Genomic DNA, 16,224 nt, shown 5'->3' with positions numbered 1-16,224 from the left:
TACATGCTGAGTTTGGCTTTGAGACTGGCCACACTTGAGTAACATGGAGGCTGTCAGGAGGGAACTCTTAGGCACAGTGCTGCTCTAGGCCTTGTTCTTATTTCAGGTGTATAGGCTCACAAGCATAGTCATTAGTATCAGGGGGTCACTGTTGGACCCTCATTCCTTCCTGGTCCTTGCCGTTGCACCTGGGGGACTGCCACTGCTCCCCTAGGGACCATGACAGAGCCCTCCCCCACCCCGGCCAGGAACCCAGTACCCCCCCAGCTGTTGTTTTTAATTGTTTCCACTATGAGTATATCCAAACATTTCCATGCACCCTAGATACATGCCCTGTATAACTCCCTGTCAACCATATGTCCCCTGTCAATAACATCCCATACCAGTATTCCTCCACTGCCATTGTTGAACCACTCTGTGATCCAAAACTTCCTGAAAAGTGAAGCCCAATATAATGTCAGGTTCCCTTAATAGTAAAATGGAATATAGCGATGAGTTTAAAGGTTAGATATAGAATGCATATTGATTTGGAAAAATTCTACATCCTATCTTTTTCTTTTCTTTTTTCCCTAATTATTGAGCTTCTCTTCACAAGAGCCTTAGATCGCAGTAATTCATATATACAATATACAGTACTCCCGCATATTCATTATAAAACCTTTTCCCTTCCACAGCGATAATCTTTTAACTTATTCGTATCATATTTACTGAAACTGATGTACAGATATTGAGACAATAGCTTTCAAACAAGGTAACATTTGTGTTTACATTGTGGTTTATACTTTAGGCTATACAGTTTTCTAAATTTTTTAGTTATCCTATGTTTTACATTATGGTTTACATTATTAGTCTGTCGTCCCCTATATGTTTTTGGTGCAATATTACATGTTTTATATCCATCCTTGTGTACTCTTGTGAAACACTTCTTTTGCCCTCACATTTACTTTGGTTCCATCTATTCAATATCTATTTCCCCCTCCCCTTGGGGCCCACAGTGACAGTCAGTCTTCATTTCTTGAGGAGCCATGTTCAGAGATACTTGCAACAGTGTTGAGGGCTTGACTTGCTCAACTGCCCTAGTGCCCTGGGAGCCACCTTTTCTCTTGAGAGATACAGTTCCCTCTATTTGATGGCATTAGTCCCCCCCAGGTTGTGGGTCTACCTTCACTCTCATTATATGGGTCTCCACCCAATGGTATAACCCACTCTGGCAAAATGAGCATTCACATATTCCCTAGGAGTCTGTCCTGCATCAGGTTATCTCCTTTGAGTATCTTAAACAGGTAACTTTCTGCGGCGGGGGCGGCTTGCACCCCGATGCTGACGGGGGGGTTTGGAGGGGTCAGACTAGACCGCAGTGGCGTCTGATGCTACGGCAGACAGCATCAGAGGGGTCTCAGGCATGGAGGACGCACGGCGAGGGGAGGAAGAATGCCGCGGAGACCAGGTCTGTATGCAAGTCCGGTTTATTGTGGAAGGGGACACAGCTTTATAGGGTTAGGGACTGCGTGGAGGGATTTGATAGGTGCGGGCGGGTACTGCTTCCTGATAGGTGATTGTAAGCGGTTGCTAGGCAGAGGGCTGGCTGAGAGGTTTGGAATAGGGGAGGGGAAAGGGGGAGTGAGAGCTGGCCGGATGTTGGGCTAGGCGGAAGATAGAAAGGGGGAGGGCAGCGCTGGCCAGCCGTTAGCAGCAAAGGCCTAGTCAGGCGTAGTCACCTTATCTAGGCCCAGTGGGCAGAGGCGGTATCACCTCTTGCCGCACTGTTTGCTACTATGGCAAGCCGGGCACCCTTCCTCCCACATTTCCCCCTTTGTTTTTATTAAGCTCTTCCAAAAAGCTTGATTTGAGGAGGGAGGGGGACTGTGCCTGTCTTAGGTCGGGATTGCGCCCAGCCAGGCAATGCCCGTGCCACACAGGTGGCCAGTCTTACCTGTCATGGGGAAGCGCGGCAGCAAAAGGCCGTGTCCCTGCCTTAGGTTGACTGGCGGGCCGATCCCGTTGCCCGTCATTGGCTAACCAGTCCAGCGCCTCGATGGAATGTTGGCGGCCTTAGATAAACTGGGCGGGGGAGGGGAAAGGGTAAGGGTAAGGGGTTAGGATGGGCGGTGAGAAGGGGTAGGGGCAGGGGAGCTGGGGCTCGGGTGCGTTGAGAGGCGGCTGGCCATTTGGGGAGGACGGCAATTAATGGAGACTCCTGGTGCGTCTTCGTCAGTGGTGCGGATTCGCTGGTACCAGACCTGGATGGGCTTACTAAGGACAGAGTTAACTTGATTTTTGACAAGCCGGACAATTCGCCTGATGATCCAGGGTCCTAGGGCTAATAGGAGGACAAGGGTGAGGAGCAGGCCTAGAAAGGGGAGAAAGTAAGAAAGGATTCCATTGGGCAGCCCCCAAGAGAAAGACCATCCGGCTTCACGTTCCTGCTTTCTCTTGCGGAGGCCCTCCCTAACTTGTGCGAGGTTATCTCGAATGAGGCCAGAGTGGTTAGCATAGAAGCAGCATTCTTCTTCTAATGCTGTGCAGAGCCCCCCTTCTTTTAGGAGGAGGAGGTTTAGGCCCCTGTGGTTTTGGAGAACGACTTTAGACAGGGAGTTGAGAGATGTTTCAAGGTGGGCCATGGAAGTCTTAAGGCGGGCGATGTCTGCATCGACAGCTTGCCTAAGGGTTGAAAAGGAGTTATCTTGGAGGCTGAGAGCTGCAGCTCCAGTGGCTGCGCCGGCAAGACCTAGAAGGGTGGCAATTGTGATGGCGGTGAAGACTTCCTGTTTCTGCTCGTGCTGCGGTGAGCTGAAGTGCTGCCAGGAGTCAAAGAATTGGTTATCAGTATAAAAGAGAACACGGGGGGCAATGAGTATGAGCACACAGGTGTCGCTGGTGGAGTTAAGGGTTTGAACATTGAGACATGGAGTGAGGCCGGAGGAAGAACATAGCCATTTGGTATTATTAAGGGGAATTAGGAACTTAGCGGCTGCATTAGGGGTGTGAGTTAGGCTGCAGAGAGACTGCATGGAGGGGAGAACTTTGCCGCCGATTTTTACTATACAGAGTCCAGTCTGGGAAACTGATCGGAGGGTGAGTCCTCTTTTTGTTTGTTTCCAATTGCAAGAGGTACCAGTGGAGTCTGGGGAGGCGCGATAGGCGCCGTTGGTAGCTATGGCTTCATAGAAGGGAGCCGCGGCGGAGAAGCAGAGCCAGCAACGTTGGGTAAGGTTGGGCTGGGATAAGTTTAAGGAGATAAATGATGTGTTGAGGAGGGCTACAAGAGGGTTGGGGGGTGGCAGAGTTTGGCGGTGGGGAGGATACCTAGTGATGGAAGGATATAAGGTGGTAGCGGGAGGAGAAGGAGAAACAGAGGGAGGAGGGGGAGGCCGTGTGTGGGGAGGATTGAGAACTTGATTTGGGCCCACGGCGGCGGATTGTGTGCGGATTGAATTTTTCTTTATAATGAAAAAGGCACCGTAATCATAGTTGCTCATGTAAAGTCGGGCTCCCCAGGTGTGGCCCTGTAGCCAGCCTGCATTTTTAGGGTTTTTGACAGTGAGCGTAATGCTGCTCCAGTAGGGCTTAATGCTGCTCCTGTGACTTTTATCCTTAAAAGAAAGGGAGAGGTAGGGGTCCCTATTGGGAGCTCCCGACCATCTGTGGGCCATGGTTTTGCACCCCCAGGAGGGGCAGTAATAGTGTGCTGGGTCATGGCAGCCTCTGGCCGTGGAAGGACAAATATAGAAGCCTGAGACTTCATGATTATAGGGGCCATCAAGGCCTGTAAGTGAGCTGTATCAACACCGGTGAGTATTGTGTGTAACGTCTACGAGGGAACTGATGACAGGAAGGTTGGCAAGATTACATATGTGCACTGTGAAGGAGGGAGCACCCGCAGTAATGTTATTAGCGAGGAGCTTTTCCTGCTGCTAAAGAGAGAGTGTCCAGTTAAAGGGCCGATGGCTTATACTAGCCTGGTCCGTAGTGGAGGGGAGCAGAGCTAACATGAAAAGCAGGAGAGAGTGTAGATTTTTAGGTTTTTTGTTTGAAGCTAAGGCGCGGACAGCAAGCTGTACTAGCTGTCCAAGGAGGAGGGTGTTATGAGCTAGATCTGCGGCCATATTTAGCCTCTCCATCCAATGGGCGAGTGCTCTCATCATCGGTTGTTGGAACCTGCTGCTGGCCGGTGGCGGGTTTGACGTTTTTTTTGGGGATCCAGAGCGGCTGGGAGGCATTTTCTGGAAAGACACAAGCAAACCCTCTGCCTTGGGTGAGAAGGGGACTGGGTCCCTGCCAATTGTTTGTTTCTGGGTCCTTCCAAAACACCATCGGGGCAACTGTTGGTGCGTAGGAGGGGCCCCAATGCTTATGGAGGGGGGAAAGACCGTTTTTATCAAAGGAGAGGAGGTTGATATGAATGAGGCAGGCAGTGATAATGTTGCCTGGTTGACTATGTGGGCGTAGATCCTTCTCTTATTGAATTTGCACTTTGAGCTGGCAGTGGATGCGTTCTACTATAGCCTGCCCCTGGGGGTTGTATGGAATGCCGAAGTGGTGAGTAATGTTGTAGAGCTGGAGAAATGCAGCGAATGAGGAGCTGCGATACCTAGGCCTATTATCGGTTTTTAAATCCCATGGGACTCCCATGAATAAGATGGCTTGCCGCAATGCTTTAATGCAATGCTTGGCTGTTTCTCCCGGTAAGGGGACAGCGTAGCAAAGGTGAGAAAAGGTGTCGACTGTGACATGGACATACTTGAGGCGCCCAAATGATGGCACATGGGTGACGTCTATTTGCCATCGGGAATTTGGCTTGAGGCCGCGGGGGTTGACCCCTTGTGGCTGCAACGGTCCAAGCGGCAAGAAGGGGGCGCATGTTTTACAGGCACGCACCAAATGCTTGCACGTTTCCTTGAGGAGGCCTGGCAAAAGACGTTGAAGTGAGGCTGCTGAAAAGTGGAACTTAGAATGGAGAAGTTTGGCTTGATTGACCAAGTCTCCGACAGTGGCTATTGTATGGGTGGAGACGGTTTGGTCGGCAGCAGAATTACCCGTGGCTAGAGGCCCGGGCAGCCCTGAATGGCTGCGAATATGAGAAATGTACTATGGCTGTGTGCGGAGCTTGAGCTCTCGCTGCAAGGCATGGAGTGCTTCATCAATGGGCGTGTCACGTGGAAAGAAAACAGCGTGGGCAATAACTGAACAAACTTGCAGGGCGTACTATCAGTGAAGATGTTGACAGGCTCATTGCCGTGGTGTTGGAAGGCAGTGAGGATGGCTAGTAGCTCGCCCACCTGAACCGATCCGGGATGGGTTTGGCAGTAAACGGTTGGCAAGTCACGGCTGGGAGAGTAGGCAATATAAGCAAACTTGGTCTTAGAGGCGTCCGTGAAGACAGTAGTGGAGTTGGAGAGAGGCTTGGAGCCAGGGAAAGGGTGGTATAGTGGGGAGAGGGGGAGCCTTGTGAGGCCCTGGAGCAACTTGTGTGTGGGGGGGTAATGGCAGTTAAAGGTCCCGTGGAAGATTTCTAGAAGAATTTGAGCACGGGGGTTTTCGGAGAAAAGGGCAGTGGTGTGCTTATCAGTAAGGCATACATATTCAGAATCAGAGACAATATTCAAGGACTCTTAAAACATTTGTAAAACTTTAATGATGGCTCAAAGCTCTGTGCATTGAGCAGATGAATAAGGAGTTGGCTAAACCTGTTCTTTTTGGAAAGTAACACATGCTGTTTTTTTTTTTATGCTGCTTTTTCATTACTATTACTATTAGTAAATACTGTACAAGATGGTTGGGCTATGCACATAGCCTTGAAAAGCACTGCAAAAGTTTATTGTTGGGTTCTTTACAGATAAAGGAATGCAGTTGGCTTGATTTGTGTAAGACACTAAAGAGAGTCTCAGCAAGTTTTAAAACAAAGTGATAGCAATACAGCTGGACTTTAACTTTTTGTAACAAACTAGCAGTATTTGGGATTGCTGCATACTAGTGTTGTTACTTTAATCTATGGTAAGGGGTTGTTTTTGTGACATATACTCTTTTATAATAATTAAAACTATAATTAACCATATTGTACTTTTCTTTAATATTATGCTGAAATATTGGTAACTTTATACACTTTTAAGCATTCATAGAAACTTTTTATCCATACGACTTTAATTAATAGAGGGTTTAAGGGAAGAAAAAGTTGTTAATTTTATAACACTGTAAAACACCTTTATTTAGCTTATAACATATTAAATGAACTTAATTATTACTTTAATTTTTCTTTCAAGGTAAAAGAACAAATCTCTTATAATTAGTTTGGAACAAAAGGCCACTGTTCAGGATTAGGTCTTGAGAAAGCAGTTTTGAACGTTATGTTCCTTTAAGAGATAAAGCTTTCTTTCTTGGAACACCGAGGAAACGATAAGCACAAGAAACATAAGACAGACTCTCTTTGTATACTGACTGAGGATAAGAACTTTTACTAAAACAGATTAATGGTGAGAGGCCTTGAGAAAGAACAAAAATTTTCAACTTTGCATCAGCATACTACCCGACACCAAAGCTTGTAAAATTTTATAGATAGACCCATTAAATTTTATTTAACTTTAACTGTAAAAATTCTTTGTCCATTAATCTTCTGCAGTTTTAGCATTCACTCAGGTTTCGTCCTATACTCTACTTTTTCCAATAGTCAATTATTTTATTTCAGGACAAAATTATTTTCTGTTTCCTTAATAATAAAAACACATTCCATATAGCCTACATCAAAGTTATCAAGCAAACCTCTTATAACAATACTGTGAACATTAAACAAGCTTGTTAAAATAATGAACTTTTCTTTAAATACTTAGTAGCATGCAATATTAGAAACAGTTTTCTAGAAGCAAGTTGGCAGGGGAGGCTGGTTGCTGCCAATCTTTCCTGTTATAAAATTACTTTTTATTATTATCATCATCAATTCAGTTTTATATATATTTAAGAATGACCTTTTGGAATTAGCCATTTAATACTTTAATGTAAACAATGCTTTATTAAACCTTTTATTTATGACCATATAGACTATTGAAGACAAATTTTATGTTTATAGAACACATTCCCTTACTTAAAGTTATCACAATACCTTTTACAGCTTGCCATCTGCAAATTAAGTTTCAAGAGTTCATGAAAAATTAGCTATTTTACTTTAGGACAAAATACGCCTTTTTGCAAAACTTATTACATTTCAGTTAGCATTTTTACAAACTTTTAACCTTTTTTAATATTCATTTAAGCTTTACATTCTTTATATTATCCTGTGAAGAAAAATAAGTTATTCATTTTAATCTGGGCAAGAACAACCTTTTATGAAGACGTACAGTTAATCTTGTCAATCAAGACTTATGATTTCTATTATTGTAGATATTTTATTAACATTTAAGCTCATGTATTGATATAATAAACTTAAGTATTAATATAAGCGCTTATTTAATTTTTGGCCATTTGGATAGAGCTCTTTTATAAATTTTTATTAATTTATATTTACCATCCGGAGGTATTAAAATATACATTGACATTGAACGAACAGACAAACACAGAACAATCACAACACAGTAACAGAAACATACAGTTTACAATTAATTCATAATTCTTACTTTCTTGGTATAGCTGCTTTTAAGTTCTTATTAAGATTTCCTCTGGAATCCATGTTGCCTGTAACATGCAAGCTTGTGCTCGGAAACATTCCTATCAGTTATCAGCAATCAGCTAAAATAACTTGAGCAGCAGTTAGGCAGACCATTAGCACACATTTTTGGATAATTACTGTAAGACTATAGTGAGACTTGAAGTTCAGGAGTAAACTATTGATTTAAAACTGAAAATTTCTTTTTAAACCTTGATAAAATTTTTGTACTCATTTTATTATCTTGGTTAAATAAGCCCAATCAGAATTAGCATGGAAATAAAACAAAACACAAATGTTGCCACGTTTTTCTCTCATACCAGTGGATTAATTATATCAGCCTTCACTAGCCCAGAGATACATTGTCATGTAGATAGTAGGGAGCCCAAAGAGTTGTGAAAGGGGGTGGGCGTTTGCTGGAACAGAGTTGATTGCCTTATAAGCGTGTGTGGATTTTCGGGCTTGTGGCTGGCCTTGTTGATAGGCGGGGCCAATTTCAGATAGGTATCAGGGTCCGAGAGATTGGCAGTAGAAAGCCAGGGGTTGAAGGGGACCAGTAGATCCCAGTAAGCCTGGAGTTGCCTGCCCGAAACTTCACATTGGTGGCAGGCTAGGAGGCCAGCAAGCGCTCTGACTTGCGGCGCTTGGCGGGAAGATAGACGCCCGCCCATTTTTCTGCCGGGGGCCGATAACGGGGGTCCTTACCTTGAGAGCGCGGCGAAGGGGTGGGAGCGAGGTCCCACGGGGGTGAGGCAGCGGTCACGTCGGACCGGCCCCGGTCCCTGTTCGGGCACCAGTTGCGGCTGGGGTGGCTTGCACCCCGATGCTGACGGGGGGGTTTGGAGGGGTCAGACTAGACCGCAGTGGCATCTGATGCTACGGCAGACAGCATCAGAGGGGCTCTCAGGCGTGGAGGACGCACGGCAAGGGGAGGAAGAATGCCGCGGAGACCAGGTCTGTACGCAAGTCCGGTTTATTGCGGAAGGGGACACAGCTTTATAGGGTTAGGGACTGCGTGGAGGGATTTGATAGGTGCGGGCGGGTACTGCTTCCTGATAGGTGATTGTAAGCGGTTGCTAGGCAGAGGGCTGGCTGAGAGGTTTGGAATAGGGGAGGGGAAAGGGGGAGTGAGAGCTGGCCGGATGTTGGGCTAGGCGGGAGATAGAAAGGGGGAGGGCAGCGCTGGCCAGCCGTTAGCAGCAAAGGCCTAGTCAGGCTTGTTCACCTTATCTAGGCCCAGTGGGCAGAGGCGGTATCACCTCTTGCCGCACTGTTTGCTACTGTGGCAAGCCGGGCACCCTTCCTCCCACAACTTTCCTAATTATATTTTGAAAAGGTTTTCTCAGCATTATACTCTCAACCAACACCTGACAATCTCCTATGTTCGTGTGTTGCCCCACCCTCCCCCCAATTTCTTGGGCAGTATTACCCATCCACCCATCCCTAGCCCCCCTCAACCCCCCAAAGCCTCACCCAAAGGTAACCCTATGCCCCCATTTTATCCCTTCCTTGTACACATACTTACCTCCAGCTTATCATAGATTTCACCCATGTAGATGTCAGCTTACATCCTTCCTCTACCCCCCGATTTCCTGTAAGCCTATCTTCCAGTCTCTAGCTCTCTGAGGCAGCTTGCTTATTTCATATCACTGAGGTCATGTAGTATTTGTCTTTCAATGCCTGGGTTGCTTCACTCAACATAAGGTTCTCAAGATTCATCCATGTTACACCCGGGGATGAGCCTCCCTGGCACCGAGGGATCACTACCAAGTACCAACTGATGATGCAACTAGAAAATGTCCTTGAATTAAAGGTTCAACACAGACCAGCAGAATATCCCTGTCTACATATAATAACAGGAGTTAAAAATGCCATTTGACCTAAATTAAGGGGGAAATGGAAAGGACAAATGAGTTTATATGGCTATGAGTCTCTAAAAAAGAGTCTGGAGGATGTAAGAAGGATTGCCCTTATGCACACCTGAGCAGAGTCTCAGAGACAGATGAAGTAGATACAACCCCAGGTACTGGTTCTTTTGAGGGCTAAAGAGACCCACAGGTTCTATGGTCATGGCAGATGGAGTTCACTGCCATGTCAGTTGGCCCTTCTTTGGAACTGGTGTGTCTGCGTGATGGAGCTGGACACAGATGGGATCTCTTTTCACAAGGCTTTCATGCTACTTTACTGGAATTGTAGTTGGTGCTGGGATTTAAGATATATCTAGGGGATTTGAATCTCTGGACTGACAATATGATAGCCAGGCCCTGAGCCTCAACAGACTTCAACTCCTACACTCTGATTTATTGGACTTACCCCACTCAGCTAACATGGAGTTGAAGAATGTCAACCACCACACCATGGAGCCTAGAGTACCTACAACTGAAAGCAGGAGGATTGCATCCAGTATCCATGTAGAATCTAAGCCTCCTCTTGACATAGATGTGCAATGGACACAACCAATCGAAGGTCCACAGAGAAAATGTGGCATTGGTGTGGGAAAAGTGGCCATGGTGGCTGCTGGTTGCAGGGTATGGGAGGAAGAGATGAGATGTGGAGGCATTTTTGGGACTTGGAGTTGTCCTGGGTGGTGCTTCAGGGACAATTACTGGACATTGTAGATCCTCCCAGGGCTCACTGAATGGAATGTGGGAGAGTATGGGCTATGACGTGGACCATTGACCATGAGGTGCAGTGATGCCCAGAGATATACTTACCAAATGCAATGGATATGTCATGATGATGGGGGAGAGTGTTGCTGGGGCGGGGAGTGGTGGGGTGGGGGTGGTGGGGTTGAATGGGACCTCATATTTTTTGAATGTATTGTTTTTACAAAATGAATAAAAAAAATTAAAAAAAAAGATTCATCCATGTTATCACATATGTTTGTAGTGTATTTGTTCTCAAAGCTGAGTAGTATTCCATTGTATGTATATACCACATTTTATTGATCCACTCATCTGTTGATGGGCATTTGGGTCGATTCCAACTTTTGGCGATAGTGAACAATGCTGCTATGAACATTGGTGTGCATATATCGGTTTGTGTCTCTGCCTTCAGTTCTGCTGGGTATATACCCAGCAATGGAATTGCTGGATCATATGGCAAATCTATGGTTAGTTTTTTGAAAAACCGCTAAACTGTGCTCCAGAATGGTTGGATTCTTCTGCATTCCCACCAGCAGTGGATGAGTGTTCTCATTTCTTCACATCCTCTCCAGCATTTGTATTCTTCTGTTTTTTTCATAGCTGCCAATCTTATGGGAGTAAGATGGTATCTCATTGTAGTTTTGATTTGCATTTCCCTGATAGCTAAAGATTTGGAGCATTTTTTCATGCGCTTTTTAGCCATTTATATTTCTTCTTTGGAGAAGTGTCTGTTTAAATCTTTTTCCCATTATTTAAATGGGTTGTTTATCTTTTTATTTTCAAGATATAGGAGTTCTTTATATATGCAAGTTGTAAGTCTCTTATCGGATATATGGTTGCCAAATATTTTCTCCCATTGTGTAGGCTCCCTTTTTACTTTCTTGACAAACTCCTTTGATGTGCAGAAGGCTTTAATTTTGAGGAAGTCCCATTTATCTATTTGTTCTTTTGCTGCTCGTGCTTATGGTGTGATGTTCATGAAGCCATTTCCTATTACAAGGTCTTGTAGATGTTTCCCTACACTGTTTTCCAAGGTCTTTATGGTCTTGGTTCTTATATTTAGGTCTTTGATCCATCTTGAGTTGATCTTTGTATAAGGTGTGCGATGGTAATCCTCTTTCATTCTTCTACATATGGATATCCAGTTCTCCAGGCACCATTTGTTGGATAGGCCATTCTCTCCCAGTTGAGAGGGTTTGGTGGCTTTATCGAATATTATATGGCTATATATATGAGGTTCTATATCAGAACTTTCAATTCGATTCCATTGGTCTGTGTGTCTCTCCTTATGCCAATACCATGCTGTTTTCACTACTGTAGCTTTGTAGTATGTTTTGAAGTCAGGTAGTGTGATTCCTCCAATTTCGTTTTTCTTTTTCAATATGTCTTTGGCTGTTTGGGGCCTCTTTCTTTCCAAATAAATTTCATAGTTAGTTTTTCTAGTTCCTTAAAGAAGGCTGTGTTGATTTTTATTGGGATTGCATTGAATGTGTAGATCAGTTTTGGTAGGATAGACATCTTAATAATATTTAGTCTTCCTATCCATGAACAGGGAATATTCTTCCATTTATTTAGGTCTTCTTTGATTTCCTTGAACAGTCTTGTATAGTTCTTGGTGTATACGTTTTTTACATCTTTAGTTAAATTTATTCCTAAATATTTGATTTTTTTATTTACTATTGTGAATGGTATTTGTTTCTTGATTTCCTCCTGATCTTGCTCATTATTGTTGTACAGAAATGTTTACTAAACTCATTTATGAGTTCTAGAAGCTTTGTTGTAGACCTCCCAGGGTTTTCTATGTATAGGATCATGTCATCTGCAAATAATGAAAATTTGACTTCTCCCTTTCCAATTTGAATGCCTTTTATATCTGGTTCTTGCCTCAGTGCTCAAGCAAGTACTTCTAAGACAACGTTAAATAGAAGGGGAGACAGTGGGCATCCTTGTCTTGTTCCTGACTTTAGAGGGAAAGATTTTAGGGTTTCTCCATTGTAAATGATGTTGGCTGTGGGTTTTTCATATATACTCTTTTTTTTTTTTTCCTTCTGTCTCCTCTTTTTTTTTTATTTTTTTTATTTTTTTAATTGACTTTGTAATAATATTACATTAAAAATATATATATATGAGGTCCCATTCAACCCCACCACCCCCACCCCTCCTCTCCCCCCCCCCCCCCCCCAGCAACTCTCCTTCCCATCATCATGACACATCCATTGCATTTGGCAAGTACATCTTTGGGCACCTCTGCACCTCATGGTCAATGGTCCACTCATATATACTCTTAATCATGTTCAAAAAATGTCCTTGTATTCCGATCTTTTGGAGTGTTTTTATCAAGAAAGTGTGCTGTATTTTGTCAAATGCTTTTTCTGTATCTATAGATATAATCATGTGATTTTTTTCCTTCAATCTATTTATATGGTGTATTACATTGATAGATTTTCTTATGTTGAACCATCCTTGCATACCTGGAATGAATCCCACTTGGTCGTGGTGTATAATTCATTTAATGTGTTGTTGAACACGATTAGCAAGTATTTTGTTAAGTATTTTTGCGTCTAGGTTCATTAGAGAAATTGGTCTGTAGTTTTCCTTTCTTGTGGTGTCTTTGTTTGACTTTGGTACTAGGGTAATGTTGGCATCATAGAATGAGTTAGGCAATGTTCCTTCTGTTTCGATTTTTTGGAAGAGTTTCAGCAGGATTGGTGTTAGTTCTTTCTGGAATGTTTTGTGGAATTCACCTGTGAAGCCATCTGGCCCTGGGCTCTTCTTAGTTGGGAGGTTTTTAATGACTGATTCTATCTCTTTACTTGTGATTGGTTTGTTGAGATCTTCAATTTCTTCTTTCGTCAATATAGGCTGCTTATGTGTTTCTAGGAATTTGTCCATTTCCTCTGAATTGTCATTTTTGTTGGAATATAGTTTTTCAAAGTATCCTCTTATGATAGTCTTTATTTCTGTGGGGTCAGTGGTGATATCGCCTTTCTCATTTCTTATTTTGTGTATTTGCATTTTCTCTCTTTTTTTCTTTGTTAGTCTCGCTAAAGGTTTGTCAATTTTATTGATCTCAAAAAACCAGCTCTTGGTCTTGTTTATCTTTTCAAGTGCTTTCTTATTTTCTATTTCATTTAGTTCTGCTCTTATCTTTGTTATTTCCTTCCTTCTTCCTATGGGATTACTTTGTTGTTTTTTTTCTAATTCCTCCAAATGTGCAGTTAGTTCTTCAATTTTTGCTCTTTCTTCTTTTTTGATGTATGAATTTATGGCTATAAATTTCCCTCTCAGTACTGCTTTTGCTGCATATCATAAATTTTGGTATGTTGTGTTATCATTATCATTTGTTTAAATGTAGTCATTGATTTTGTTTGAGATTTCCTCTTTGACCCACTGTTTTTCTAAGAGTGTGCTGTTTAATTTCCATATCTTGGTGTGAAATCTGGGCCTCTGGCCCTTGCAGATTTCCAGCTTCACTCCACTGTGGTCAGAGATATTTTGTATGATTTTGATCTTTCTGAATTCATTAAGCCTTTCTTTGTGGCCAGCATATGGTCTATCTTGGAGAATGATCCATGTGCACTTGAGAAAAATGTATATCCTGCTGTATTCGGGTGTAATGATCTGTATATGTCTATTAGATCCAGCTCCTCTAATATACTGTTCAAATATTTTGTTTCTTTAGTGATTCTCTTTTGAGATGTTCTGTCCAGAGTTGATAGTGGTGTATTAAAATCCCCCACTATAATTGTAGATGCATCTATTTTTTCACTTAGTTTTTCCAGCATTTGCCTCACGTATTTAGAGGCGCCCTTGTTAGGAGCATAAATATTTAAGATTGTTCATTCTTCTTGAGAGATTGTCCCTTTCCCTAATATGTAGTATCCTTCTTTATCTCTCACAATTGTTTCGCATTTAAAGTCTATTTTGTCTGATATTAAAATAGCTACTCCTGCCTTTTTTTGGTTATTGTTTGCTTGTAAGATTGTTTTCCAACCATTCACTTTCAGCCTCCATGAGTCTCTGGGTCTAAGATGTGTCTCTTGTAGACAGCATATAGATGGGTCGTATTTCCTTATCCAATGTCCCAGTCTGAATCTTTTGATAGGTGAGTTTAATCTGTTGACATTCAGTGTTATTACTTTCAAGGAATTATTTATGTTAGCCATATTTTGATTGGATTTGTGTTTGTCATATTTTGTTTGTTTGGTTTTTTTTTTCCTTCTCTTTTTGTCTTTTTTTTGCTCTTATACTCTCCTCCAACTTTGCCTGTCCTGTTTTTTCCTTTCTTCCTGCAGAACTCCCTTTAGAATTTCTTGAAGGGGAGGTTTCTTGTTGGCATACTCTTTCAATTTCTGTTTATCTGTGAATATTTTGAACTCTCCATCATTTTTGAATGCTAGTTTAGCTGGATAGAGTATTCTTGGTTGGAAATTTTTTTCTTTTAGTACCTTGACTATATCATACCACTGCCTTCTTGCCTCCATGGTTTCAGATGAGAAATCAGCACTTAATCTTATGGAGCTTCCCTTGTATGTGATGGTTTTCTTTTCTCTTGCTGCTTTTAGAATTTTCTCTTTGTCTTGAGCATTGGATAATTTGACAAGTATATGTCTTGGGGTGGGCCTGTTGGGGTTTATGATATTTGGGGTACGTTGTGCTTCTTGGATATGTACATCTGTCTCTTTCAGTAGATTTGGGAAGTTTTCAGCCATTATTTCCTGCAACACTCCTTCTGATCCCTTTCCCTTCTCTTCTCCTTCTGGGATGCCTATAATATGTATGTTTGTGCGTTTTGCATTGTCATTCAGGTCCCTAAGTCCTAGCTGGATTTTTTCTATCTTTTTATCCATCAATTCTACTATCTGTTTGATTTCCGATGTACTGTCTTCCACATCGCTAATTCTCTGCTCTGCCTCTTCTAATCTGCTGCTATTTGCTGTGAGTGTATTTTTGATTTCTTGAACTGTGGTGTTCATTTCCATGATATCTGTTATCTTTTTGCGTATGTCTGCAATTTCCCCTCCAAGTTTTGTCTTCATATTGTTAACCTCTTTCTTTATTTCATTAAATTTGTCTGTGATATATGTTCTGAGATCTTTAATTACTTGTGCGAAGTTCTGCTCCCCTTCCTGGTTTTTAGTTTGTTCATTGGATTCAGTCATGTTTTCCTGATTACTGGTTTGGTTTGTAGATTTTTGTTGCTGTCTGGTCATGATTTTATCTTGATGGGTTTAATCATTTCCTTAGCTTCTTTGTCTAGTCTTGGGGATTAATTAGCTGTTGTTTTTGTGTAAGTGTTATATCTTCTCTTTGTCACTCTGTTCTTCTTATTCTAATTTCTTATTGCTGGCTGAGTTCACTTTGAAGGAAAGTATTAGGGCCAGGCAATTGTGTAAGAAAGGAAAACGTGTAAAGTAGTATTGGTAATAAATGTTAACAGAGCAACAGTATGAGATCTGGGAGGATGGATATTAGATTCATATAAGTTGTGTAGAGTTATAGCAGTAAGTAGAGTACCTATAATGAGGTAGTCGACTGAATATGGGAGGAATATGGTATGAATTAAAAAGCTAGTGTTTTCGTGAGAGAGGGAAAGAGAAAAGAAAGGCAATAGTTTCAAGAGTGGATAAAAGACAGAAAACAAAACAAAGGTATTAAAAATTAAGAGTTAGACAATTTGGGGATCAAAGAAAGGGAGGTGGAATATAGGAGAGACAGTAGATGATGGAGGATATCAAGATGTGAGGGAAAGGGGATAGTGTAGGTAGCCAAAATCAATTCACACAGATATGAGGCAATGGAGGATGAGGAAACCCAGCAAATGTGAGGTGTTCCCTGCAGCACCTATTGTATAATTAAGATAAAATAAAATAAGAAGAAAATGAGGGACAAGAGAAAAGAGAGGAAAAAAAAAAAGAGAGAAGAAAGAAAGAAAAAGGGGGGGGG

At 42.3% G+C, this 16,224-nt stretch overlaps 1 long non-coding RNA gene across 1 annotated transcript; it reads right to left on the bottom strand.

The window, feature by feature from the left end:
* Positions 1–6,436: 6,436 nt before the first annotated feature.
* Positions 6,437–8,428, bottom strand: LOC139439292 (uncharacterized). Its single transcript, XR_011649179.1, has 2 exons — positions 8,339–8,428; positions 6,437–6,894 (listed from the first exon to the last, which is right to left on the bottom strand). It is a non-coding gene; the product is annotated as an uncharacterized lncRNA (long non-coding RNA).
* Positions 8,429–16,224: the final 7,796 nt, after the last annotated feature.

This window comes from Dasypus novemcinctus, chromosome 7, assembly GCF_030445035.2.
Source record: "Dasypus novemcinctus isolate mDasNov1 chromosome 7, mDasNov1.1.hap2, whole genome shotgun sequence".
Classification (NCBI taxonomy): Eukaryota; Metazoa; Chordata; class Mammalia; order Cingulata; family Dasypodidae; genus Dasypus; species Dasypus novemcinctus.
The sequence above is the reverse complement of the archived record's forward strand: the minus strand, read 5'-3'. Positions and strand labels throughout refer to the sequence as shown.